The 25,909-nt window shown below is 40.0% G+C and overlaps 1 protein-coding gene across 10 annotated transcripts in view; it reads left to right on the plus strand.

Annotated features, from left to right (window-relative positions):
* The window catches only part of KIAA1217, a 437,889-nt gene that overhangs the window by 154,643 nt on the left and 257,337 nt on the right, over positions 1 to 25,909 (plus strand). The window lies entirely within an intron of this gene.

Consider the following 25,909-nt stretch of genomic DNA (forward strand, 5'->3'; position numbering starts at 1 on the left):
ACTCACTTAAGGTAGTTACAATTGCACAATTTACTCAGAGTAAGCTGGGATTTGAATCCAGCTAAGTTTGAGCTCAGAATCCTTGTTTATTCCACTGTTCTATAGGTGGAAGACCACTGATTATAGAGACAAGGTAGTATGGTCTATATCTGGGATATAAGGGTCATGGAATGTGTGCGCACGTGTGTGTGTGTGTGTGTGTGTGTGTGTGTGTGTCTACATGCATGCACGTGCACATGTGACCATGGGAACAAGGGTCAGGGTAAAGGAAGCTAGAAAACTGATTATGTGTTGAGTGAGGAGGGAAAATATTTTTTAACTTTAAAATATATTACTTTCTCTCTGAAATATAGAAATCAGTCTGTCAAAAATGGTATGTTTCTCATGTCAAAAATATTCCAGTTATTATCATTACTGTTATTATTTGTGATGTCGTGATTATAGCTGCTATTGTGATGATGGTGCTTTTAGGTTAACACAGTTACATGGGGAGCCTAAATATAGCTCGAAGGTTGTAAAGGGCGAAGGTTGTAAAAGGTGCATGGTGTCAGATGACAGGGAATAATGATGTAGGTTAGTGGCCTCCAGCTCTGATCTCTTGTCACATATATCTCTGCCCTGGGTGTAGTCCAGCCGTGGCTGGCAGCTGTACCTTTGCTGGTAATTCAGGATGAATTTTTGTGTATTCCAAGCTGACCACCCAGAAGGAGAAAGATTTTGATGCCTTGTTCTGTATATATATTTTTTATTCCGCTGCTTTGTTGCAAATGAACCTTAATCATCATTGTAAACATCAGAGATAAGCTCAGGCAGTGGTGTGTGATATTCCTATGAACAGCACTGTATCTAATGCCTTTTCCATTCTTTTTCTCCTGCCACTCATTTCCTTCCTCTGTCCTTTCCTCTTCTCCATGACACCCTTTGTTTCTCCCTGACCTTCTGACAATGGGTTAGCCCAGGCTTCCTTTGCAGGAAGATGCATGAGCTGCCATAAGGAGGGATTCAAACAGCACATGTCTGATGCTCTTCTCTAGATTCTCAATACCATGTTCTGGGAAGCTGTTTTCCTCACAGAGAAGTGGCCTTAGTGAGGAGAGTGCCATTGAATAAGATGCTAAAAAGGCTGTATCCAGCACCTTACATGAAATATATATATATATATATATATATATATATATATATATATATATATATTAATTTTTATTGAATTTATCAGGGTGACATTAGTTGACAAAATTATATAGGTTTCAAGTGTACAATTCCATAATGCATCATCTGTATATTGTATTGTATGTTAACCACCCAAAGTCAAGTCTCCTTCCATCACCATCTGTCCCCCCTGTATTCCCTTCTACCTCCCTCTGTTATTGGTGCGGTGCCCTCTGTGTCCCCACCTGTTGCAGGTGGAAGTGGAATCCTTGCAATATCAGCAAGGAGAGGAATTTTCTGAGACTTTCACAGGAGGAAGATGAGTGATATTGATTTCTGTGGAATTAAACCCCTGGGTTTCGCCGTGGAAAAAGCCCAGTCTTGTCTTCAGCAGTGCTAGGACTAAAGGCAGTGCCCAGAATTGCCTCTCTGTATTAAAGCACAGTCTAGTCCAACATCTGGCAAGCTTGGTTTGTATTCCCAGCTGCAGTCCATTGCTTTTGGGGTTCCCATGGCCATGGGCTGCTTAAGGTCACATGGCAGACTAGCTAGCACATGGGCAAGTAGAGGTCACAAGCAAGAAAGTGCAAGGGAGCAGGAGCACAAGAGAGAGAATCTTTTGTCTCAGGGATATAACTAGGAGCTTAACCAATCAATCAATATTTCAGGATTTTTCGTACAAGCAGTGGCTCCACCCCTCTAGCCAATTATCTTTTTCCCAGGTTAGACTGACTAACAAGCACCGTCCCTACGTCACCTGCCTTCACTGTGCATGCACCACTTCCCCTTTGTTGGACCCCCAGTGCTGTGCAGCCAATGGGCCAGAGGCTCCTTAGGGAGTGAAATTGCAGCTTCTTGGTGAAGCTGCCCAGATGATCATGCTTGTAATGTTTGGCCTCCCCTTTGCTCTTTTCCTATTATTAATATTAATAACTAGCTAATTATGACAGTAGCACCACCCTTCCCTCTGGAAATCACCATATTGTTATCTGTGTCTATGATTTTTTTTTTCTTAATCCCTTCACCTTTTTCACCCATTACACAAAATATTTTGAAACTAAGGGAGTCTAGATTCTAATTCCTTGGTATTATATAAAAAGAGAATTAGAGCACACTTTATATTTTGAACATTGAATTTAAACACTGGAAGATTCATGGTTGAAAACTTATAGTCAAGTCTTTGAAATTTAGTCAACCAAGAATTTTCCAAGGTCTAAATTATTGTAAAGCAAACTTGATTTCTTTTCACTATCTTAAAAAATGCAGATAACCATTATTGCAATAAAGTACTTATCTGCATAATAGCAGCTGTCATTACCACTGACTCCCCCAACCACCTGTGCAGGACAATCAGACTGTGATGCTCTATCACCTGGCAGCTAAGGTTTGGCTCTGGAGTCAGGCAGGGCCGAGGTGGTATCCAGCCCCCATTCATGTGCTAATTGTGTGACTTGGAACTAATGGCTTAATCTCTGTCTCAGTTCCCTTATTTGTCAAAAGATAATAACTATATCATAAAGTATTGAGGGAGAAAATGATGGATCCTTTTTCTGCTACAATGTCAGCTCTTAGCATTACACTATTCTGGTTTATGATGTCCAAAAGAAAAGTCTCAGAGGCTCTACTGGTATTTTCAAATTAGTATTTAAATTCATTTTATTTTTTTTATTACCACATATTTAAGTTACCCGAAGAAGTTTATTTTTTCTATTGACAGAACAAAATTGTATTATATTTCTGAAAGTTACTTGTATTTTTCCTTAATGAATACTTAAAATTTGGATTTCTTTTACTTATTCATAATATATATATATTTGTGTGTGTGTGTGTGTGTGTGTGTAAATACATATATATGTGTGTGTGTGTGTGTGTGTGTGTGTGTGTGTATATATATATATATACACAATGAGACATGACCCTTGCCTTCAAATCAGTAAAAGAAATAAGACCCTCAGGGACCCAGACTAGTCTCTCAAGATCCAGCCCAAATTTCCCACCTTGTGAGCTGTGGCACATAATCATGCCTTCATTGTACATTTCTTCATATTTCTTTCTCCCATCTAGAATATGTTTTTAGAGCACAAAAACCTCGTCTTAATTACCTTTGTAAATGCAGAATTTAAAGAGTAGCAACCTAAACTAGACATGATCAAGTTTTGTTGAATGAAAGTATGAGCCAATATTTTTAATACAATTAGAAGGTGATAGATACTATTGAGTGGTACAGGTAGAGAGGGGTGGGGAATTGAGATCGGTTGCAGTTTGGGCAATCAGAGGAGATTGAGGCTAAGAAGCCAAGAAAGGGTAAGTCACTTCCTTCAAGTGAAGAAGCCAGCATTTGAACCAAGGTCAGAATTGGTCTTTCTGCTTGATAGTGGCCTTGGTGTTTGCTCCTTTCACCTTAAAGTTTTCTAATGTTTTGGTAACAGATGACTCGATCACGGTGGGTCAAGTAACAGAGACATGTCATTTCTTTAAAAAGATAAATCTTACTTAATTGCAGAGCACCTGGGGTGACCATAGAAAATGGATTTCTACACATATTTCACATTAAAAGTTACTTTTCAGAAATAGCTCTGAGTTCAGAAATGCCTGTAGTTCAGCAGTCTTCTCTCAGTCTGGGGCGCTGTGTAACTAAATATACAATTTGGAAATGCTCTTCTTTTATTTATTTAATTAATTTTAATCTTCTCCTGTGGATATGTTTTTATTGATTTTAGAGAAAGAGGAACATTGATGTGAGAGAGAATCATAGATCAGTTGCCTCCCATACGTGCCCCAGGCAGGGATCAAACCCACAACTTAAGTATGTGCCCTCACCAACGAATCCAATGCTTTTTGGTGTACGGATGATGCTTCAGTCAACTAAGCCAGAGGCCAGGGCAGAAATGCTCTTCTTTCATTTCTTCACTAGTGAAGAATCAGATGTCTAGGTGGCCTCTCACCTGCCTGAACAAGATTCTTCTAAACTCAGAAACCTTTTGTCCACCTTTATTGTCAGTCACACACATAATTCCTCTTTAACTAGGTATAACAGTTCCTACTTTGCAGTTACAACTAGTTAATGTGTATTCTTATATCTGATGTGGTCAAGTCTTAGGAATAAAGAGTAATGCATTTTAAGTTAAAAGTCTGATGTATTCTTTCATTCAACGCAGAGAGTAAGGAAGGTATGAAGGAGACTTTTCCTTTTACAGGAATATCGGTACAATAAGGAGATAAGACCATGAACATTAACACTATCTGAAATGGTGTCACTCATGCCAGGAGGCCTCTTGTCCAGCTCCTGTCCTCAGTAGGGCTGTGCAGTGAGTGCCCGACAGGCCTCTCTTGGTGTTTGTGCGGCAGTGACACTGAGCTATTTTCTCTGTGCCTGGTTAGTTTGGCACCACGCACCATGGTCTACTGTAGTCTATGGTATCTATGCACAAGTGTCACTATACTACCGATTGTGAAAATGAAAATCAGGAAAATACCTATCAGCCTGTTTATTCATAAACATCCAAGTTTAGTTTATTCCACTCTTTAAACATTCTCTCAAGAACTTCATTCATCGGTGAAGAGTTGTTCAATGGAATTTGGAACTGGAGGCTTTGGTCAGACTTAACATTATCCATTCCCTTGACTGACATCTCCTTTTCAGAAGGTATATATATATATATATATATATATATATATATATATATATATATACACACATACTTGATTTTGTCAGATCATGGAAAAATGACATAGTTAAAAACAGAACAAGAGAAGTCTTTAACTGCATTTGAATCAGAAGACCAGGTCTTAAGAAACAAACACTATTTCAGTTTGGTAGAATACAGGCCTTTTTAATTTGCTTCCATCAAAAGGCACTGAAAATAATTAGGAATATTAGAAAGAGGAAAAAATACCCCTCTTTACTAAAACAAGGAAATGATCAGGACCCTTTAGGGAAGTAGGGGTTATCTTGGTGGGGAACCCATATTCACAGAATATAGAAAGAAAAGTTGAGTTAAAGGAGGAATGTATGCTACCAACAATATTATGATCTTGACCTCGTCTAGATAGAAGGAGCTTTATTGATGCAGAGCAAGGTTAATGAAAGAGAGGAGGAAGTATTACCAAATCACAACTCGTGCAATCACAGAATGCCCTGATTCAGAGCTTCGCTGTGAGCCTCACAAACATTGACTGCTACAAACTGAAGAGTGAGGGTGACATGTGTTTAGGACAAAGCAAGTAACATATTTTTGTGGAAAAGGCATTGATATCACAAACCAGAGATGCCTTGCTTGGCTCTATCCTTTTGCAAGCTAGTTTTCAGTAGCTATCCATTCAAATGTTACTTATAATAAAAAGGAGACAATAGGAGACTTACATCTTAACACTGATATATCAATCAGGATAGTCTTGATAATGTTGTGGATTGTGGTACTTTCCTGTGTGTGTGTATGTATGTGTGTGTGTGTGTTATAATACAAAAATATTTTAGAGAAGTTGTCCTTGCAATGACTTATTGATTCAGGCTACTTCCATTTTATAACAATGCCATCTTAACACACGGATTACAAGTCACATGACAGAGAAAGAGAGAGATTTTGGGTTCTACACAAGCTCTTAAATATGTTAGTCAAGAAGTGGCATATGCCACTTTCCTTCATTGTAGCTCTTGGTTCTGGCACCTGCTGGGGTGTTTGGTTTATTCAGATTTTAGCTGTGGAGTCTAGTTTAGGAAGGAAATACCACATTTACTTATATTAGCTCTCTCAAATATAAGTAATGATTTCATCACCTTTATTATACTAGTATATGTCACTTTACACCTATCTATACAATAGTATATCACATTTATATAATATAAATTAACATATGTTTATATCTTTATGTAATGGCCTCTTTATGACTCCTTTTTGATGAATTTAATTGTTTCACAACAGAACTTCTATCACAATGAATTACTCCTCGTGCTGCAGATCTCAGTATCAGTTTATATCTTGGGGAATAGACATAGTTCCTACAACATGTATGAAAAGTTCCAAATTAATCAGATTTTCGCCTACCACATTGGTCTTAAGTCTGGCATACACACACACACACACACACACATACATATATATACACACATATACATACATACGCACACACATATATATACATTTCACAAATATTCATCTATATTCATGGATATATTTATCCATGAAGCCTGGAAGGTGAGGCTAATAGAACTAAAGATCCACTGGTAGACCTTTCAGCTAGTGGAGGACTTTGGCTAGGTCAGGGTTTAGGTAAAAGGCTAGTGTGTACAAGGGATAGATTTTTAAAAACTATACGTGTTTTGTAAATATATGTGTACATAAATTTAAAGTTTATGAATTACACTAAGGGAAATAGACTCAACTAAGAATTTTCTTTTTAGAACTATTAATCCTATATAATAAAAGCCCAATATGCTAAGTGTCTGGTCATTCAGTCATCCGTTCAACCAATCAAAGCATAATATGCTAATGATATGCTAAGGCCACTCAACTGCTCTCTATGACATGCACTGACCACCAGGGGGCAGATCCTCCAACCAGTATGTTAGCTTGCTGCTGGGGTCTGGCTCATCGTGACTGAGCAAGAAGGGCTGCACATGCCCTGGAGCCCTCCCAGTGTCCCTCCCAGGCTGGCCAAACTCTTTTATCTCTCCCCAGTCCAGTTGTACACTGGTGGGGTCCCTTGGCCTGACCTGCACCCACTCACAATCCAGGACCCCTTGGGGGATGTCGGAGAGCTGGTTTCAGTCCGAACCCGCAGGCCAGGCTGAGGGATCCCACTGGTATGAATTCGCTCACCACGTCTGCAGTTTCTTATAATCCAAAGGGAAAAATGATGAGAGTATAGCCATGTTTAGTAGCAAAAACCATTTAGCTGTTTTGAAGTAATGATTTTACAGACCAGCCTTTTCCCTAAACCTGAAAGAAAAAGGAAACTTTTTGGTAATTAGGAAATATAACATGATGTATATGAAATAAATAACAATAGAAAGAGGTAAGAAATACCCTACATGGGCTGTCATGAACATGGAGAGTGTTAGATAAGTAATTATAACTCCTTTTCGTCAGCTACTATTTATAGTGGTGAAAAGGTAGAGAAAACTACAAGGAGAACATATTATTGGCATCAGCTAAAATCGTGGCACTATTGCTCTTTACACATGTTATTTCATTTTCCCAACAGTCCTGTGGAGTACAAAATGGGACACTGAGCACAGAGCACAAAGACACTGTGTCCTATTGTTTGTGGGGACCTCGCTCTCAACCTACAGATTATATCCTCTCTCTAATCATCAGAGTCTAATGAGTGACAGAATAAAAAAACAGTCTAAAATGCTGAGGAAACAGAGAAGGAACAGAATAGGGGACCAGCTTGCTTGTGTTCGTAAATATAAAATGTGGTGATGATCCTAGAATGACTGAAGTGCCCGCGTCCTAATTCCCTTGGCCTACAATAATTCAGGGAAGAAAAGGAGCTTGGCATTAAAGGAGCAGCGGCATAAATAGTGGTAAGTCTCTGAGAAGATAAAACTTATACGTTATAAGTTGCATTTAGAAACTTGATATTAGTGTATGTGAGTGAGTGTTTAATGAACTACTAGAGACCCATGGATAAAGAATAAGATAGGACTGAAAGAATCAGTATAAAAATGTCTAAAGAATAATCTTGGCTATGTCTAAGGGCCATCAGAATGTCATCAGAAACAATAATCATCTAAATTTGGGTGTGATGAGAAACAATGGTTTAAAAAAAAAAAAAAAAAGCCAGAAAGAGCAGTCTAATGCTTAGCAGATGATGCTACTCAAGAGACCAGATGAAGGAGTTAGCTTGGAAATGTTTCCCAGAGGGCTGATATTTTGAAATGCAACTTGAAGGGTGTTAGAAGTGCATTTTAGATTTCAAGTATTACATAATAGGACACATTGTACTGGGGATTCAGCAATCAATAAAACTAAAGTCAAAGGGTTATGATTTTACTTGCAAAATTGACTTAAAGTTGACATTAATCATACAAGACAGAGAAAAGGAGAAGAATCCTAAATGGTAATCATTCATAACACATGGCTCTTGATCTATGGTTTAATTGGGTGCCACCAACCGCTGTGACAGCTTTCGTTTTAATTAGTGTTGTGGAAGAGCAAGACAACACATTTTGAGAACAGTGCTATATTAAGAAGAGCTTTGCAGAAAATCAAAATAAGATTCTCCTGGAAAACCTGCTAAAGAGTGCCAGGAGTCAGAGGGAAAGAAAAGGGGTGTCAGGAACCAAGGTTCAGCTATGCAGAGGCAGTCACCTGGAAAGTGGTAATCAGCAAAACCTACAGAAAATTTCACCAAATGAGATGGAAATTTCAGTATAGAATCCAAAAAAGACCAGTATGATGCAGCCCAGCACATTGATGCAGAACTCATATTGTAAACGTCTAACTTGTCCTTCCTCTTCTCACTCATCAAGCTCACTTCTTTACTATTATTCATCCTTTCTCCTGCAGGTACTTTCTTGGACTAATTTAATCAAATGGTTATTTATCAAGGATCTACACTATGAGCTCAGCATTGAGCAGAGTACAAAATACCTACCCTGCAGAGGATACCTGACTTTAGTGGGAAGAGTAGTAATTTCGGGGTTCCATACAACTGAGTTTATATATGCTAGGTCACTCACTCAGTTGTGTGATTATAGACAGGCCAGTCCATAATCGATGAGTTTTTTCTCGATGAGTTTTTTTCTTAACGGTAGAGATGCGACAGACAATACTGTCAGTCTGATGATTAGATGCAACATTTCTCCGCTATAATAGATGTTGACTGCATGCTGAAACTCTTGTTATTAAGGGGACGGCATTCAACTTGGGAAGTCAGATTCCATTTCTGTTAGGGCAGCATGAAACAGTGTGCATTCTAAATAGCAATGATCTAGACCAGAATCTTGTAAAAGTATGTTCTGCAGAATCCTCGATCCCAGGGCTGTTAATTAGCTGTTTGGAGAATAGAGAGAAAGTTCCTCATTTGGGGACATTTGAGGTTAGTCCAAATTTAATGAATTTCTACATTACATGACTGCTCAAGCCTCTCTTCTCTCAGTGGGACCCCTGGCAACCAGGACATCCCTCCTCACTCACGCCTACCACTCTTGGGAGTTGGACCAGCCCCTCTTTCAACCCCAGTCTCAAAGAGGTTTCTGCCCTTTCTTATTAAAAAATCTCCTCTTAAACTATTCCTCGGTAACCAATGTGATTATTCCTCAATTTAGTTTTTATTTATTTATTTATTTTTTTAAATATATTTTATTGATTTTACACAGAGAGGAATTGAGAGGGACAGAGAGTTAGAAACGTCGATGAGAGAGAAACATTGACCAGCTGCCTCTTGCACACCCCCCACCGGGGATGTGCCCGCAACCAAGGTACATGCCCTTGACTGGAATCGAACCCGGGACCCGTCAATCCGCAGGCCGACGCTCTATCCACTGAGCCAAACCAGTCCCGGCAGTTTTTTCTTTTTTATTAAATACATTTTATTGATCTTTTTACAGAGATGAAGGGAGAGAGATAGAGAGTTAGAAACATCGATGAGAGAGAAACATCGATCAGTTGCCTCCTGCACACCTACTGGGGATATGCCCGCAACCAAGGTACATGCCCTTGACCGGAATTGAACCTGGGACCCTTCAGTCTGCAGGCCAACGCTTTAGCCACTGAGCCAAACCATTAGGGCCTCAATTTAGTTTTAATTCCGTTTTGGTTCTGGAGGAGGTACGAGAAAGACCCATCTACTTCACTGCCATCTTAAAACCTTCCTCTGGATTTTCATCAAAACTCTGTTCAGTAGTATCTTCCTTTTGAAACACTCAGATTTGTCCTCTCAGAGCCCCACTTTAAGCACCCATCTCAGCATTTTTGTCTTAATCAAGTCTGCCCTTATTTCTTCTTCTGTAACCAAGGTTTTCAGGCGGTTTGCTGCAAACCCTGCACACCTGTGACGGTGAGTGGGAAGAGGGGGAAATGTTGTGGGCCTATCGGATGGAACTTTGAACGGAAGCATTGATTTGACAAAACGTAGAGTGGGGTGCAGCACACACTACAGTTAAGAGGCTTCATGTCCATCAGGCTTGCACCAATATGTATTTCCCGGTTAATGGGATAGTTAAGGACTCCGCTTCATGTGTACTCCCTGAGTTTATAGCTGGGAAGGCCATGAATGCTACTCAAACAGCACCAGGATGCTGGAAGGAGAGCAGGTTGCCGGTGTGGTGCTATAGATAGTGGCTGTACATGAGAAATGAATGTGCTGTAATGACTGTTGACTGATTTTTATCTTTTGCATTCTTTGTCCTCCCTCTATCTCCCCCACACCCATTCCTTTGTTCCTTCTTTCGTTCCTTTTGGTTTTTAAACATTTCAACTGCACCAGAACATTCCTCTATACAAAAGTGTGAGAACCGCTGCACTTCCAAGTCCAGCTTGCATGCGTCCCATTTCCATGATTCTTTCTCCCATTTCTTCATACAGCATCTGTTTTACTTCTGGTTAAGTACAAAGAAATTTAGTGCCCATATGAGCTGCTAGAGAGCAAATGTCTTGTTTGCACTCTCTCAGGCTTATCTTTTTTTTTTTATTACCGGTACATTTTTCAGCGAGTCAGCTTACATTTATCTTTTTCAGATTTTTTTTACTTTTATCATAATTAATTGCTTTTTTCTAGTTGTTAAAGTTATATTTGTCTTTTATTGTTTTTTGTTTTTTTTAATGAGTAGTATGTTTATTCACTTTGAGTATTTATTGTTTGATAAGGAAGGCATCTAAGGGCATATTATTCCTGACTTCAGCTTGGGCTGTGTCCTTCAATTTTATATGAAATATTTTCTGTTTCTTTGCTTTAAAGAAAGTTGAATTTTGTTTTGTTTTGATTTTTCTCTTGGAGTTCAGGGATGCTCAACTACATTTATTTCATTTCCAAGTAGTTGAGATTAGCATTATTTAGAATTTTTTGAATGTGATCAGAGTGAAGTCTGTATAAATTCCTACTTTTCAGTTTGTTTAAGGACTTGTGGAAACTTTTTTCTTATGAATTGTCAAGTACAAAATCAATGTTTGTAAGTTTCCATAAATATTCATAAAATTATCTATTTTGTATGTATTACATATATAAGGTTTGTTGTTTGTATCATTCATTTCTTTTCCCCTATTTTATTCTTTTAGTGCTATTCAGTTCTGAACAAAGTATAATAAAGTTTATCACTATTATATTATTTTCCTGGTCTTGCATTCCTAAGTATTTTTGCTTTATGTTTTTTTGTTTGTTTGTTTGTTTTTTGTTTTTGTTTTTTTAGTTTATTTGTTATTTGTTGCAAACAGTTTTATGGATGATTATTTCTTCTTCATAAATTATGGTGGGTTTTTGTGTTTTTTTTTTTACATTACCAAATGATCTCTTTTTTAAAAATGTTTGTTAACTTTTAAAATATTAGTATTATCATTCTTGCTTTACTTTTGATTGCATTTTTTTTTCTGGTACATTTAACCATTTATTCTCAACTGTTGTTTATTAAAATGGGTATGTTAAGCCGGGACCGGTTTGGCTCAATGGATAGAGCGTCGGCTTGGGGACTGTAAGGTCCCGGGTTCGATTCCGGTCAAGGGCATGTACCTTGGTTGCGGGCATATCCCCAGTAGGGGGTATGCAAGAGGCAGCTGATCGATGACTCTCTCTCATCGATGTTTCTAACTTTCTATCTCTCTCCCTTCCTCTCTGTACAAAATCAATAAAATAAAAAATAAAAATAAAAAAATAAAAATAAAATGGGTATGTTTATTAGAAACTACATATAATGTGGTTTTGATTTTTTAGCCCACTCTATTAGTCTTTGTTTTTTAATGGGAGAATTCCATTGGTATCTACTGTAATAACCGATGAATTTGATTAAATTCCTTCAACTTAATTTGATAGCAAATATGTCTATTCTTCTTTATTAAATACAGTCATGCGCAGGGAATATTAAACAATTACTTGAGTTTCAGTCTTGACAGACTAACTGTATTTGAAATGACAGTAGGTGCTCCAAGGGAAAATGACTGCCAGAAAGCTGGATGTAGAAGAGGAATGGGACCTAAGCCAGAAAACATGACTGAACAGTTACATCTTGGCATTCTCTGCTCCATTAGTCAGGGTTCTCCAGAGAAACAGAACCAATAGGTTAGAGAAGAGAGTGAGAATGAAGAAGAGGAAGAGAGAGTGGTTTGGTTTAAGGAATTGGCTCACACAATTGTAGAAACTGGCAAATCTGCAATCTGCAAAGCAGGCTGGCAGCCTGGAAATTCAGGTAAGATTTGATGTTGCAGCCTTGAGTCTAAGATCTGCAGGGTAGAGATGGGCAGGGTTTGTATGTACAGTCTTGAGGCAGAATTTTTGCAGGTAAAGCCTTCGACTCATTGAACAAGGCTCACCCACATATGGATGGTAATCTGCTTGACTCATTATCAGCTGGCTTCAATATTAATCACATCTAAAAAATACCTTCACAAACTGGTGTTTGACAGATAATTAACCATTACCTCAGCACCACAGAAAAAGCTGACTAAATGTGAATGGATAATTTCCAAAGGGAACAATAACTACAAATAAAAACAGCCAAAGTTCAAGGACTCAGCATTAGACAGTTAATTACCACATTTAGTTTCCATTATTTCACTGAGAAACTCCAGTATCCCCATTCTTTTGGTGATATTTGACATACAAAAATGTATGCTTGTTTTTTTTTCATTTTAGTGTTTGTCAGAGTTTTTCTGTAGATCAGAACTTCAGGTTGCAAATATTTCTTGAGTGTCTGCTCTTTCATTAGTCTGTTCTGTTTCCTAGCGATCTGCTTGTCCTGGGGTTATGATTTGTAGCATGTTAATCCTCCCCTGTGCCGGCCTTGCAGGCCTCCATAGCGCTTAAAGCTAAATAAATACCACCGCTCTGCTGTTGCTGTTGTGCTGACAGACTATCCCGGTCCGGACTATTCCAGACCCCGTCCCATCTGTTGACTTGGTATATCTGGGAGGATCTGCAAAAGTCTCGGTTTACACTTTGTAATCTCATATGTACTTTCAGACTAGTTTACTAAATAAATTCTTCTAGCATGGCTTAGTTTAGTTAAGATTTTAGTATCTCTAATGATGAGCAATTTTATTAAAGTAGGGTTAAGCATATGTGTTTTGGGTTCAAATCTTAGGTCTGCCTGGATTCAAATCAATACTCCAACACTTAGTAGCCATCTAAACTTATCCAACCAGTTAACTGCCACACGTCTAAAATGGAAACCATCCCCACACGCCATGATATTTTGAATTTAATTTAAAAAAATCAATTTGCAATGAATATAATAAAAATAAATGTATTGCGCACAGTTCTGGTTTTCTTGAATATTTTCAGCTGAAAATTCTCTCGCAAAAAATGATTTTACAGTTGGTCAGGGCTACCACTTTGGAATTTTTTTTTTTTTTTTTTTTTTTTTTTTTTTTTTTTTTAAAGACATGCCTGGCCTGTAGGAAGGTCCTTACTCTTTAAGGTCTACAGATGCTTATGGCATACAATGGGTCAAATTACCTAACTTCTCTGAGGCTCACTTTCTCCCTTTGTAACATGGGGGATATTAAATGTTCTTGCATCATACTATTTATTGTAGTGAGGCTTCAATGAAGTAAGTATTGGTTATTTTAATTATAAAAGTACTGCTTTTTTTCTACTCAAAGCAGTATTTCTTTTCTACATGACAACTTCTAACTCATGTGTTTTTTTGTTTTGTTTTGTTAATCCTTATCCAAAGACAGTTGCATTGTTTTTAGGGAGAGTGGAAGAGAGAGGGAAAGAAAGAGAAAAACATCGATGTGAGATAAACACATTGATTGCTTGCCTTCTGCATGAACCCTGACCAGGGCCCAGCTGGGGAGGAGCCTGCAACCAAGGTACATGCCCTTGACCGGAATTGAACCTGGGACCCTTTGGTCTGCAGGCCGACACTCTATCCACTGAGATAAACCGGCTAGGGCATAATTCATGTTTTTCAGAATTCATGCCATAAATTCATGCCATAAATGGTTAACTCCAACCTCTTTCACCAATTATTTGTATTCTTATATTTTCAAGGGCTTTTTTCAGTGAGCAGTTTTCTATGTTATAAATTAGGTTTGATGAAACAAATTCAAGAAAAAGAATCTTATCTGCTATCCAAGTCAAACAGAAATACCTCTGATGTTGCTAAATTTAGAAATAAAATACTCTAGCTACATGACTCATGACTCTGATTTGGTTAGTGTGGTACTCAGTTGCTGTCAGGCAAATCACAGTGTTATTTATTAAAGCTAATTTATTAGCTTTATTAATTTCATTTAGGGACTTTAGGAAAAGTCATTACTGGTGTAATCTTAGCATTTCTGCTCTGTCCTCCCTCCAGCCTCCCCCCCGCCCCCTTTTGCTGAGATGGTTGTTGTTTAAAACTTTTCCCACTTTAAATATTTCAAGATCCTCACATCACCACAGTGATATCATCACTAGTTACAAATTAGTCTGTAAGTCTTTACCTTTGCCTGCCTGCCCATGAATGGGCTAATCAGGTTGCTGTTACATCTGATTTATCTCCCTGACTATCTCCACTTACCTGACATTAGGATTCTGACTCTTCTCAGTCTCTTTTCCAAGCTTCAATTCATTAAGTAAAAGCTAAGCTACCACAGCTTCCTAAATAACCCACAGAGAAGATGCTGTGTAGTTGGTAACCACTCTGCTGAATCAACTTTGCAGACTCCTCTCTCTAGTGGAACTTTGAGGAATAAGTTGAATAGTGCTCCACCCCATTTTCAGATTTCAACGGAATCAAGCTTAGCTTTGGTTATAGCTTGTTTTTGTTTGTTTCCCCGTTGTGTTTGTGCGGGCTTCATCTGGATGTATTTTCATCTCACAGGGATGGTAATTGAATCTCAGACAATAGTCTTGCCTTTGGGGAAGGTTTTTCAACTCGGGGCTGCCAAATCAGGCTAGTTCTTGGTTTTCTTGGAAGGTAATGATGTCCCATCTGTTAGCTGCGAACTGTGGCCGCGCAGAATTCCCAGGACAGCCAGAGGAAGGGACTGGAAGCACCTACAATTCTTCTATGGAAAGAGCCGTTGTTCTGTTTTTACCTGGGGCCACTCTGCATGCACCTTGATCTCTGCTCTCTGGCGGAGGTGTGCAGCAGGTCTGTGGCAAGTTCCAGCAGCTCCTGAGACTGCGATGTTGTAGCAGACGCTGCTGGAGGCTGCCTTACGTGCTTCCCAGCCCTGAGCAGTGTTTGCTAGCCATTGGAAAATATTATAAACTCTCTGGGTTTGGAGCAAGTCCCATTCCAACCTTTCTGGTGCTTCCAGGTGAGCAGTCTTGGACTTGGGGGTGTCTGTGGCAAATTTAGAGGTGAGGGGAAGAGGGCTCAGCACAAGGGTTGGGCACAAATTTGGTAGAAATATGCCTAAGGCTTTATGCAGCCATCAGGGATTCTATCACATCCGGGACAATGAAAAGTGAACGAAGGAAGGACTGGCTATCTTAGAGCCTGTTGACCATCTCCAAGAAAAGTGAAGGACACTGGTTTTGAAGTTATTCTCGTAATTTATGCAAGCTGGGACAAACATGCGAAAGATGTATGTTAGGAAAGAGTTAAAAAAAATTCTCAACACCTTCTTCTACTTACCTCTGCTAGCCAGAGGCCAAGGGAAAATGCACACACTCATTTCAGCAAGGAACCTGTTTTGCAAGTTTTACTGGTAAATGTAGGAAGGGGTTACTGGAGAGCGGAGTAGAAAACCTTAGGAGTATTGATTGAAGGTTTTTCAAAACCTACATTTTCAACGTAACTTTATCCTTCAGAGAGAGGCGCATGTGCCACTGTAGGTTTTTCTCCAACCGATTAAGTGCATTGTTAGACAGGGAGGGGCAGATTAGCGAATGCCTATAATTTTGATCATTGTTTTCTACAAAACAGCTCAGGCTTTGAAAATGAAGCCATCATTCTTGGCTAAGTTTTCGCCGGCAGCACAAATTATACCGTGCAGAGATCCAAAGCCCCTAAAAAGGTTTCATTAATGAACAATTTCAGACGATTGTTTAAGTCTTTGCCTGACAGGTAACGTTGGCACATAGAAAAGTGGGGTTAGAGTTTCCATGGAGATTTGTGATGTCATGCTTGAAAGAGCATGTCAAGACAGCCAATTTAACAAGTAGCTACTCAAAAGTCCTACAGGCTAGAAGTAGGTTTTATGCAAATGACGAGAGTTTCACTGGGGGGAAACGCGGCAAAAGAAAACAGCAGAGACATGGAGGGGGCTTTACCTGACAGCTCGGAGGGATGACCCCGGAATCCTTTAAGGACTTCCAGAAGAAGAATTAGCTTTTCTCCTGTAACTGCTGCCTCACCTGTGGAGCTCAGAGGACAGGTAAATATGCATTTTTTTTCTTCCGAGTTATTGCCAAAAACTGTTTGGAACAGTGAGGTCTTTTTCTCTGCATTGTTCTCTTGGCAGGAAGAGCGGGAATCAACAGCACAGCTTTCCCACATGGAATGGTTGTGCTTCGGGCTGTTTTTTTCAGGGTTTTGTGTTTGTGTGTGTGTGTGTGGTTTTTTTTTTTTTTAATTGAAAGAACTGAGATTTTTGAATAGAGCTGAAAAACAAGTGGTGCATTATGCATTATGCTGATTATACCCTGTAAATGCCTTCCATAAAGGTTAGAAGGACGATCTGAGATTTGAGATCTGTGAAAATAATCCACAAAAAATAGTTGTGGATTATTTTCAGATTTTTAAAAAGCTCTTTGAACAGACCTGAATTGGGACTACAAGTATTTCTATACTTTCAGGTTCTAAAATGCTAAAGATAAAACCCAGGCAATAATACAAAAACAGTCAGGTTTATGATCGCTGCACTTTTTTTAGTGTGTGCCTGTAGACTTTTCTCAGAGAAGCATTTTATATAGAAAAATATCCTGTCTGAGACATCGGTTTTTGGACTTGGGGGAAGCAGTACCTATAAATTCTGAAAATGCAGATGAAGGTTTCTAGGGTGCAGGCAGTGGTTGGTAAATGCAGTTTTTGAAGCATTGCTTTAGAAAGGAACCCTCGCTTCGGTGGTGGTATGGGTTTGTTTGCCTCGGTTACGAGTAAGACCGAGTAAACAGTCTTACTAGAGAAATAGATGTGATAAAAATCACTCACAGCACCTGTAGAGTTGACTGAAAGGGGTTAGTTTGGGGACATCAGACTGTGATGTGAGGAGTTAGGCCCACCAAGCTCACAAAGAAATGAAAAACATATTTGCTTCTTTTCAGACACTGGGTAAGGTTAAAAGCACAGGGTTAGGAAGCATTTAAAGGTACCTGCGAAAAGGGAATTTGGGTTTTTGAAACCAAAACTATTTAGGAGCAAATGGGCAGGCAGTAAAATGTTTTTAAAATGTTCGAGTAGGTAATACTACGAACCTCCTGAAGGTTGGAGTCAGACAATGTGGATTAGTTGATACTCATTTTAGATTGTTGTGTTCCCACAGTGATGGTAGCTCAGTTGAGTGACAAAAGAACTGTCCTCCGCAATCAGAATGCCTGGGTTTTGAGTCTGGGCTTCACCACTTACTACCTGGATAACTTTGGGAAAGTAAAATGATGTCTGTAAGCCTCGGTTTTCTCCTCAAAAAATAGGGGTGACAGTAGGATGTTGTGAGGATGAAAGGACAACATCTTTGTAGCGCAGGTCTCCGCATTCCTGCTCCGTATGGTAACAATTGCTTTTATTCGCTACTCTGTGGCACTGGACTATTTACAAAGTGATTTCACATCCTTTACTTTTTCTTATCATTGCATCAGCCCAGTAAAATTAGCAGGATCGTTTTATTCCTCCTTTACAGAATAAAAAACGGTGGCTCAGAGAGATACTGAACTATGCAACACAATACACAGCCCTTCCACATTTTCTTGTTATTTTTTTTTTTTTTCCATTTTAGAGGTCTAGAAAAAAAAAAAAAATCAATGTGTCACTGAAATAACTCCCGGCAGCAATGATTATTTCTATAAATTAATTAAAAAGCAAAATATTAAGTGTTTCAAAGGAGCCGGGATAGTGGTGATTTTACGTTAATTATGTCTGTGATACTTTCTCTGGGGAGCTTTGGGAGTGGGGTTAATTTACTTTTTACTGGCACCGACTGATAGGAGCTCCCGTTACTGTACATTCATATGACTTTAACTCTTACCTGCCTTTGCTGCAGAAGAGTCAGGTGTACCAGGTACAGGGATCCTGAGCAGGAAACCGAGCCACCAAAGGCTGTGGGACTCACAACAGGAAGCCAGGGGTTGGACACACGGCCCTTTTCCTTCTCTATTCCAGACCTGGCACCTCCCCTCCTTGTCTGCATCCCAGGCCCAAACAGCCTGTAATTATAGTCTATGTCCATTGTATGTGAGAAAGAAATATGTTTTTCATTGTGTTATTTTTAGCAGCAGTGTTTTTAGCCAGGGAAAAGTAGTAATTCCAGGATTTTCCTGATGACTTTTTCAAATTTTTCCAAGTTTTTCACATCAGTCTGGTCAGAATTGTTCAGATTCCACACACACTCCTGGTAGAAGGCTCTCAGCAGGAGTACTGGGTAGGCTTATTGGGTGGGATTTTAAGACGTTCTGATCTCCCAGCTGCTGAGGCTGACCTCAGCCTGTCCCGGCTTCTGTGTTCATTATTGCAGTGTGGTGAGTGTGCACATTACTGCAGTGTGGCGAGTGGCATCCGGCTGTGGTGGGGTCTCCAGTTCCCAGCCAGGTCTGGAGCCCTGGAAAACGCTCTAGTTACCGCAAGGGCAAAATCTATGAGTCTGAAAGCAACTATTTATTTCACTCAAAGTTTATATTCCAAATACGAACCACAAAGCAGCAAGTTTAAAGTAGAAAAGAGTAATGAAATCAAATAGCTGGAGGATGCCAGCATTCCAAATAGATCCAAAATCGCCAATGAATGTTCTCACATTTATTTCCTTCACCCACATACCATGTTGTAGAAGTCCAATAAAGCCTTTCATTGCACTTAATTGTTGTATTGTTCAGAAATGATCTGTTGATTAAGAAGTGGTGATTGCATCTAGAAATCTGCCTGGTGCCCAGCGGGGCTCAGTGAAGCTCGGTTGCATCAAAAGCACAGGGTACACAGGGATCCAAGGACCAGTCCTGCCTGCATCACTTCCCAGGTGCACAGCTTTCCCAGTGAACAATATATGTAGGTTTACTCAGATTCCAAATAAAATGTAGCATCGAAATTTAAAAAGCCTTTGAGCTACAGAATTAGTGGTCTCTAAATATTACATTTTTCTCTCTTAAAAACTTTGGCATTCCCCTGGAAAAACATTTTTTTTTTCAGAAGGAAAGGCACTGGAAATATGCTTCCACCTAGGCAGACAGGGCGGAGTTCCTTTGAGAGTGAGGGAAGCTCTTCCTTTTTCTTTTTAAAATAAAAAAAATATTTTATTATACTTTTTTACATGCAATAGGGAAGCTCTTTCTAGAAGTTGTTCACAACTCAGCTTTATCATTGCTATTTATCAATTTAATAGGATCAGAAACATGCCAGTTTTGAAACTGATGGGAAGTAGTTTGCAAAAATCTATTTAAAAAGAAAAAAAAGTCATCCTGGGAAATGGTGCCATCCCATACTACGTCCTCGCTCTTCTCTTCAGACGTGTGGCCTCTGAGAGTCCTAAGAGGCTGTCCCCCTCCGGAAATCAAGCTTGGCGCCACCCCTCCCCCAGCCTATTTTTAAGCAGGTAAAGCCGGGGTTTAGTGGAAGCTAAAATTCCCCAGGACGCCTGAGTTGGGGCCTTGCTGTTATGAACCCTGAGCACTGTGACCAACAGGCCTGTGAATCTGGCCATTGCATATTTCAGGGCGGAATCTCCTCAGAAGTCATTCTGGTATCCATTACCCTTTCATAAACTTCCTAACTTCGTTTTTAGCTTCTAACCATTCATGAGAGACAGTATGGGGAAACAGATTTTTGTTTTTTCTGGAGGCATAAAGTCAAGGTAGGCAGGATTCTGGGTTTACTAAATCTATCTGCTATCAAACCTGTATGGCAAATTCCCCTTGATCTCTCCTGACAGTTGTGCCACGTGGGCGGCTGGAGGCCTTGGGACCCCTGGGCTGTGGGTGAAAGGGTGGATTCAGGACAATCTTATTTGGGAAGGGACCAGGGAAGGACAAAGGATGGAGGCAGGGTGAGCTTTATCCTAATGGCAGGAGCCCTCTTGCTTTGGCACCAGACAACAGACTTACAGGCTGAAAGAATTTCGAATTACTTATTTGTATGAATGACACGGGCAGAAGGGAAATATCACACCTTTGGAGAAATCTTCCTCTAGAGACCTCACAGAAAGGAACGTCCCGCCGACTTTGTGTGATGGCCTGAGTGGTCAGTCCTGGTAAAGGCAGGTGGCAGCGTTAGTGCCGCTTACAGCCCTAGGTCTGGATGGCGGTGCCACTGCCCACCCTGTGTGCCAGTGCAGGGAACTCTTCACCTCCACCCTGTCCACTGTTGCCCTGCGAGCAGTTTTCCTAGGCTAGTCAGTGCAGATGATCACATTGGCCCCCACAAACCCAGTGGTGGGACTGTCCTCAGCGCTGTGGGCCCACACGGCCCCTTTGCTCTGTGCTCTACTGGAATCGCGCAGGAAAGGAGGGAGCACAGGCCCGCCCCAGAGTATTGTGATGGGCCCGGCCCGTCTGGTGGCACTGTAAGCTGCCCAGATAGAACTTCCTTTGGCCTGACTACTTGCCACTTAGAAGCAAAGCAGGCTTTGTTTTGGAATGGCTGAGGGAACGGATTCAGATGTTGGGTCTTTGCACTAACAATGTGTGTAAATACCCCTGAGAATATCACGTGGATGTCAATGCGCGTGGTTGTAGCAGTCATTAAGAAGGAACACGTGTCTGTTCCAAAGAGACAATTAAAAAAAAAAAAATATATATATATATTTATATATATGTGTGTGTGTGTGTGTGTGTGTGTGTGTGTGATCTGTTTGAATTTTGCTCAAGGAAAGGTTGCATGGGATCTTTTTCTTTTTAATGTATTTTGTTGATTTTTTTACAGAGAGGAAGAGAGAGGGATAGAGAGTTAGAACATCAATGAGAGAGAAACATCAATCATCTGCTTCTTGCACACCCCCTACTGGGGATGTGTCCACAACCAAGGTACATGCCCTTGACCCGAATCGAACCTGGGACCCTTCAGTCTGCAGGCCGAAACTCTATCCACTGAGCCAAACCGGTTTCAGCATCTTCATCTTTACCTCTATCAGTTTTAAGCCTGAGGAAGAAATCAACTCCAGCAAATTGCTTCATTAAGGAAAATTTTCTGTTTCTTCTCTGTGAAATGTGTGTGAATGCATGTGTGTGTGTGTGTGTGTGTGTGTGTGTGTGTGTATGCATGTGTCTGTGTTTATGATGGTGAGAACAGCACAAACTGATTTAAAACTATTCTCCTTTCAGAGCAATTATAGTTGTAGCTCCATTATATCTTAATTTGACCTCTTTTAATTGCTCTTTCGATTGCTTCTTTCCCCCCCCCATTATAAACACAGCTGCAATGACCTTCTGTGTAACTGTGCATGTGTTAACAAGTCTGAAGGACAAATGTCCAGATGTTAAATTACTAGTCTATTACTACTAGTTTACTAGGATTACTAGTGTTGAATGGTAGTGCCCAATTTTCTCTCAAAAAGCCTTACCAATTTATTCTGTCACTGTGAAAGCTTGAGAATATGTTATGGCACATTCAGAAAATACAGGTCTCTGTAGTTATGACAATATATGAAATAGACACTACATGTAGGTATGGACACATAAGTTATGTTAAATAAACAATGCAAATTAGACAGCAGCATAGATAGTGATCCCTTTTATTTTAAAAAGGCTGTATCCTATTTGAATGAAGAGCATATCTGTTATTTTCTGTGTCCTCATCTATACAATAAATGTTTCTAGAATGATGCCTAATAAACTGGAGAGAAGGATTAATAAGCTAGTGAGGACAAAAGTTTTTATTTTATTTTTTTACTTCTGGACTTCTCTCCGACTTCTATTTTTATCATATATACTAGTAGCCCTGCACACAAATCCATGCGCCCGTAGCTCTCTGCAGGGCTGGCTGCTGCCCAGAGGCTCTCCGTGGCCCAGAGGCCCTCCCGGGCCAGGGTGGAACGCTTGCCTTGTTACAGCAGCAACAATGCAAGCATCTCACCAGGCCGCTCACCCCTGTGACTGGAGGACTTGGGCGGGGCTGAACGGACTGGGTGCTGCCATCTTTGTGATGGAGTGATGGTTAATTTGCATATTACCCTTTTAGTAGATAGGATAATGCTTTAAAATTCAGAAACTGGTTGTAAGAAAACAGTTGCTCTGGAATATAATGTATTCTTCCAAGGGAGGCCAGCAGTTGCCAGGTGGGCGGCGAACGGGACTTTGTTCATCTCACAACCAAGCAGGAAGCATATCTGCGTGCTGACAGTTGTTTCTTGAGGAAGAAAGGGATTCTCTTTTTGTCTGTCTTCCCTGGAGCAGTCACTCTGATGACATTAGTGGTTTCATTTCCAGCCGTGGAATCTTCCCTCAACCAGTTCATTCCAGTCAGGATCCGCTTTTATAAATAAATGCCGTTTGGGGTTCTGAGTACCAGGTGTGTTTTGAACAAATATATTTAAGCTGCCTGAAAATTTCAACAAAAGCAGTAGATTCACCTTCCCAGGTTGTTGGGTATCTTCTTCCCCATTGTATAAAACATTCACTTCAAGTTTTCAGCCAAACTTCCTCCTTTGCCAAGTTTGGAATCAGTTTTGAATAAGGCGTACTTAGGCTTTCATATGAAGTATATAACTATATAGCTATGATTCAGTTTCCTAAAAGAAAACAAACTTTAATACACAGAATGTTTCTATTTGAAATACTTTATTTTTTACAGCAGGACAAGTCAAGAATAGAATCATAGGATGCCTTTTGAAAGAAAGGAAGCAATACCTTTATAATTCAGAATCACTGAAGAAAGTTTCAGACATTATTTTAAACTCCAACTACTTTTTTTTTTTTTTACAATATCATGATTTTTATTTTTTTTATTTTTCATTCCAACTACTTTTTAATGCAGATGCACAGAATGCATCTGAACCACAAGTGAAGTAGATTTGATACATATTTCTTTTGCACTAATCAGTACATATTTTTACTGTAATTAGACTTTTATTCCTTTCTCTTTCTCAACATGTTCTCCCCAGATACATTCTTTTTCTACTTCATATAGTAACTCAGTTCTGCAGTTAATTGCAAATAGTTGCAAATGGAATACATGTAAAGTAAATGTCTTTGAATGTGGTATTTTGTGAATAACCATATATGCTTGATATTAGTTGGTAAACCTATAAAATAGTGATTAATAACTATGCTTAGAGGAAAATGGATAGAATAGTGTCTGTGATATACAAAATGAGGAAGGCCATAATTTAAGCTCAAGAAAATATAATTACGAATACTAGATCAGCGTTTTTCAACCGCTGTTGATGTTGCCTGGTGTGCCGTAGGTGCAGACAAGACAAGAATTTTATAATTTTTCACTATTTTGTTTACTTAATATTTCATAATAAAGTAATTATAAAATACTTTCTTTGTGTTTATTTGATTCCTATTCAAGAGAATTACTTTATATATAGTCAATGTAGTCAATGTAGGCACAGAGTTAAATTTAGGCACAGAGTTAAATTTTTTAACATTTTCTAATGGTGGTGTGCCTCGTGATTTTTTTCATGAAACAAGTGTGCCTTTGCCCAAAAAAGGTTGAAAAACACTGTACTAGATTGCCCCGGAGTATTATTCCTTCCTGTATGCCAGAAACTTTCGCACACATTTTCTCATCCAGTCCTCTAATAAAACCATACAAACGAATCCATTTAAATAAGGAAACTAAGGCTCAGAGGTCTCTAGAGACTTGATTCTTTGGGCAACCAGGGGATTTGGACACTGCAATTCTGACCCAAGCCTGGGGCATTTTGATAGCATGCCTGAGGTGTTTGCTTTGCAATCTTGTTCATTTTATGAAAGTGGGTTTCCAAACAATGTAATCACTCAGGGAATGGTTTTCTTCTTGCCTCTGTAGCCTCCTGCTCTTTTTCCCCCCACAATGCTTACCGTTTCTGCCATTCCAACGTTACCCCAAAGGCTGGACTTGGAGAAACTAAGGAGCTTGGAACCGCAGTCGGTTTTGCTACTTGTTTGAGGTGCCTCTGAAGTCATGCCTGGAGCTGGCCCGTCAGGAATGTGCTTATTAAGCAACCCTCTTCCTGGCACTAGAGGCGGAAAGCTGCGTGCCTCAGTCAGATTCCTTCTTCAGAAGCCTGCACTCGCGAGCAAACCTTTAGAATTCATCCCAGAGAAGGAATGAGCGGCGTTCATAGGTCTCCGGTCACAAAATGGTGTGGCTCACATGTTTTGCATGATAAACCCCAAACACACTTACTCCCTTACTTCCGTGGCGCGGATCTGTTGCCAATATTTTTATGTGCGATTGCAAAAGTTCTCACTGTACTTGAAGGGACAGATTGGGCAACTTTCTTAGGTAAATTCCTTGCGCCAGAAAAGCATAGATAAAGGACACCAGGCCTGGGGCCAGGTTTTCCAGAAAGGCCTACCCAATGGTTTCTGCAAATTTTGATAAGCTACCAAAACCTTGTAGAATCGGAGTATTACATAAAAGTCGAATTTGTTACATTATGAGGCAAGAAATCAGATGACCAGGAAACACTGGGTTCAAATTCCTTTGACAAAACTTGTGTCAGAGCAGCTGCCCCATTGAGAAGGGTGTACAGGTTCCCAGGTGCACCATGGACCCCACACTCCATCTCACACCTGTCTTCTTACCTGCCTGACACCTATCAGAGCTAGTACTACCGTCTTTCCTGTGAAGTGTGGTGGTGAGGTGGTGAGATGGGAGGAATCCGGCCTTTGTTTCAGACGGACATAATTTCAGGAATTCGTTCTACCACTTCCTCTTTGTTGTAGGAACCCCTTTCACATCCCACGTGGTTCAGGGTTCCCATTCAGGGTTTGGGTTCTGGAGAAGGCCGAAAACAAATGAAAAGAGACTAGAAAAGTATTAATTTGGGGATATTGGGAGCTAGGTGGGAGCCCACCTTTAGTGGGAGGACTACTTCCTGTTCCGGCCTTGCTGTCCCTTTTATTGAGACTGGGATACACCCGTAGCCCATGGGTAGGGAACTCCAATAACAAATTTACATAAGACAATAGGTGGAGACTGCTTCAGCTAACAATGTTTCAACTAAACACAGGATGACGGAGAATGAGCTGGTCCCCTATAACACAGCCCAGGGAGCCTGGAAGTGGGGGACCCCGACAGGAAGGGCGTGTCTGTTTAAGGACCCATGTGATTTAGGAGAGGTGGCTGGGCTTAGTAAGCCACCATAAGGAGTTTGGATTGTTTGTCTTAGTATAGTGCAGAGGATTTTAGGCAGAAGAGTGATAGAATATTTTTGGCTTTTGTTTAAACACTAATTTTAAGCAGAAGCTTCTTTTGGCTGCGGAAAGGGGGCTTTTAACTAAGCTGGCTTTCCCCTCCCCTCTCAGTGACTGTCCCCTAAGGGCCGTAGGCACACTGTGAAGACCCCACATGCAGTAAATGTACAGGCTCCTGAGG

This window comes from Pipistrellus hanaki (genome assembly GCF_964339955.1).
Source record: "Pipistrellus hanaki genome assembly, chromosome: 1".
Classification (NCBI taxonomy): domain Eukaryota; kingdom Metazoa; phylum Chordata; class Mammalia; order Chiroptera; family Vespertilionidae; genus Pipistrellus; species Pipistrellus hanaki.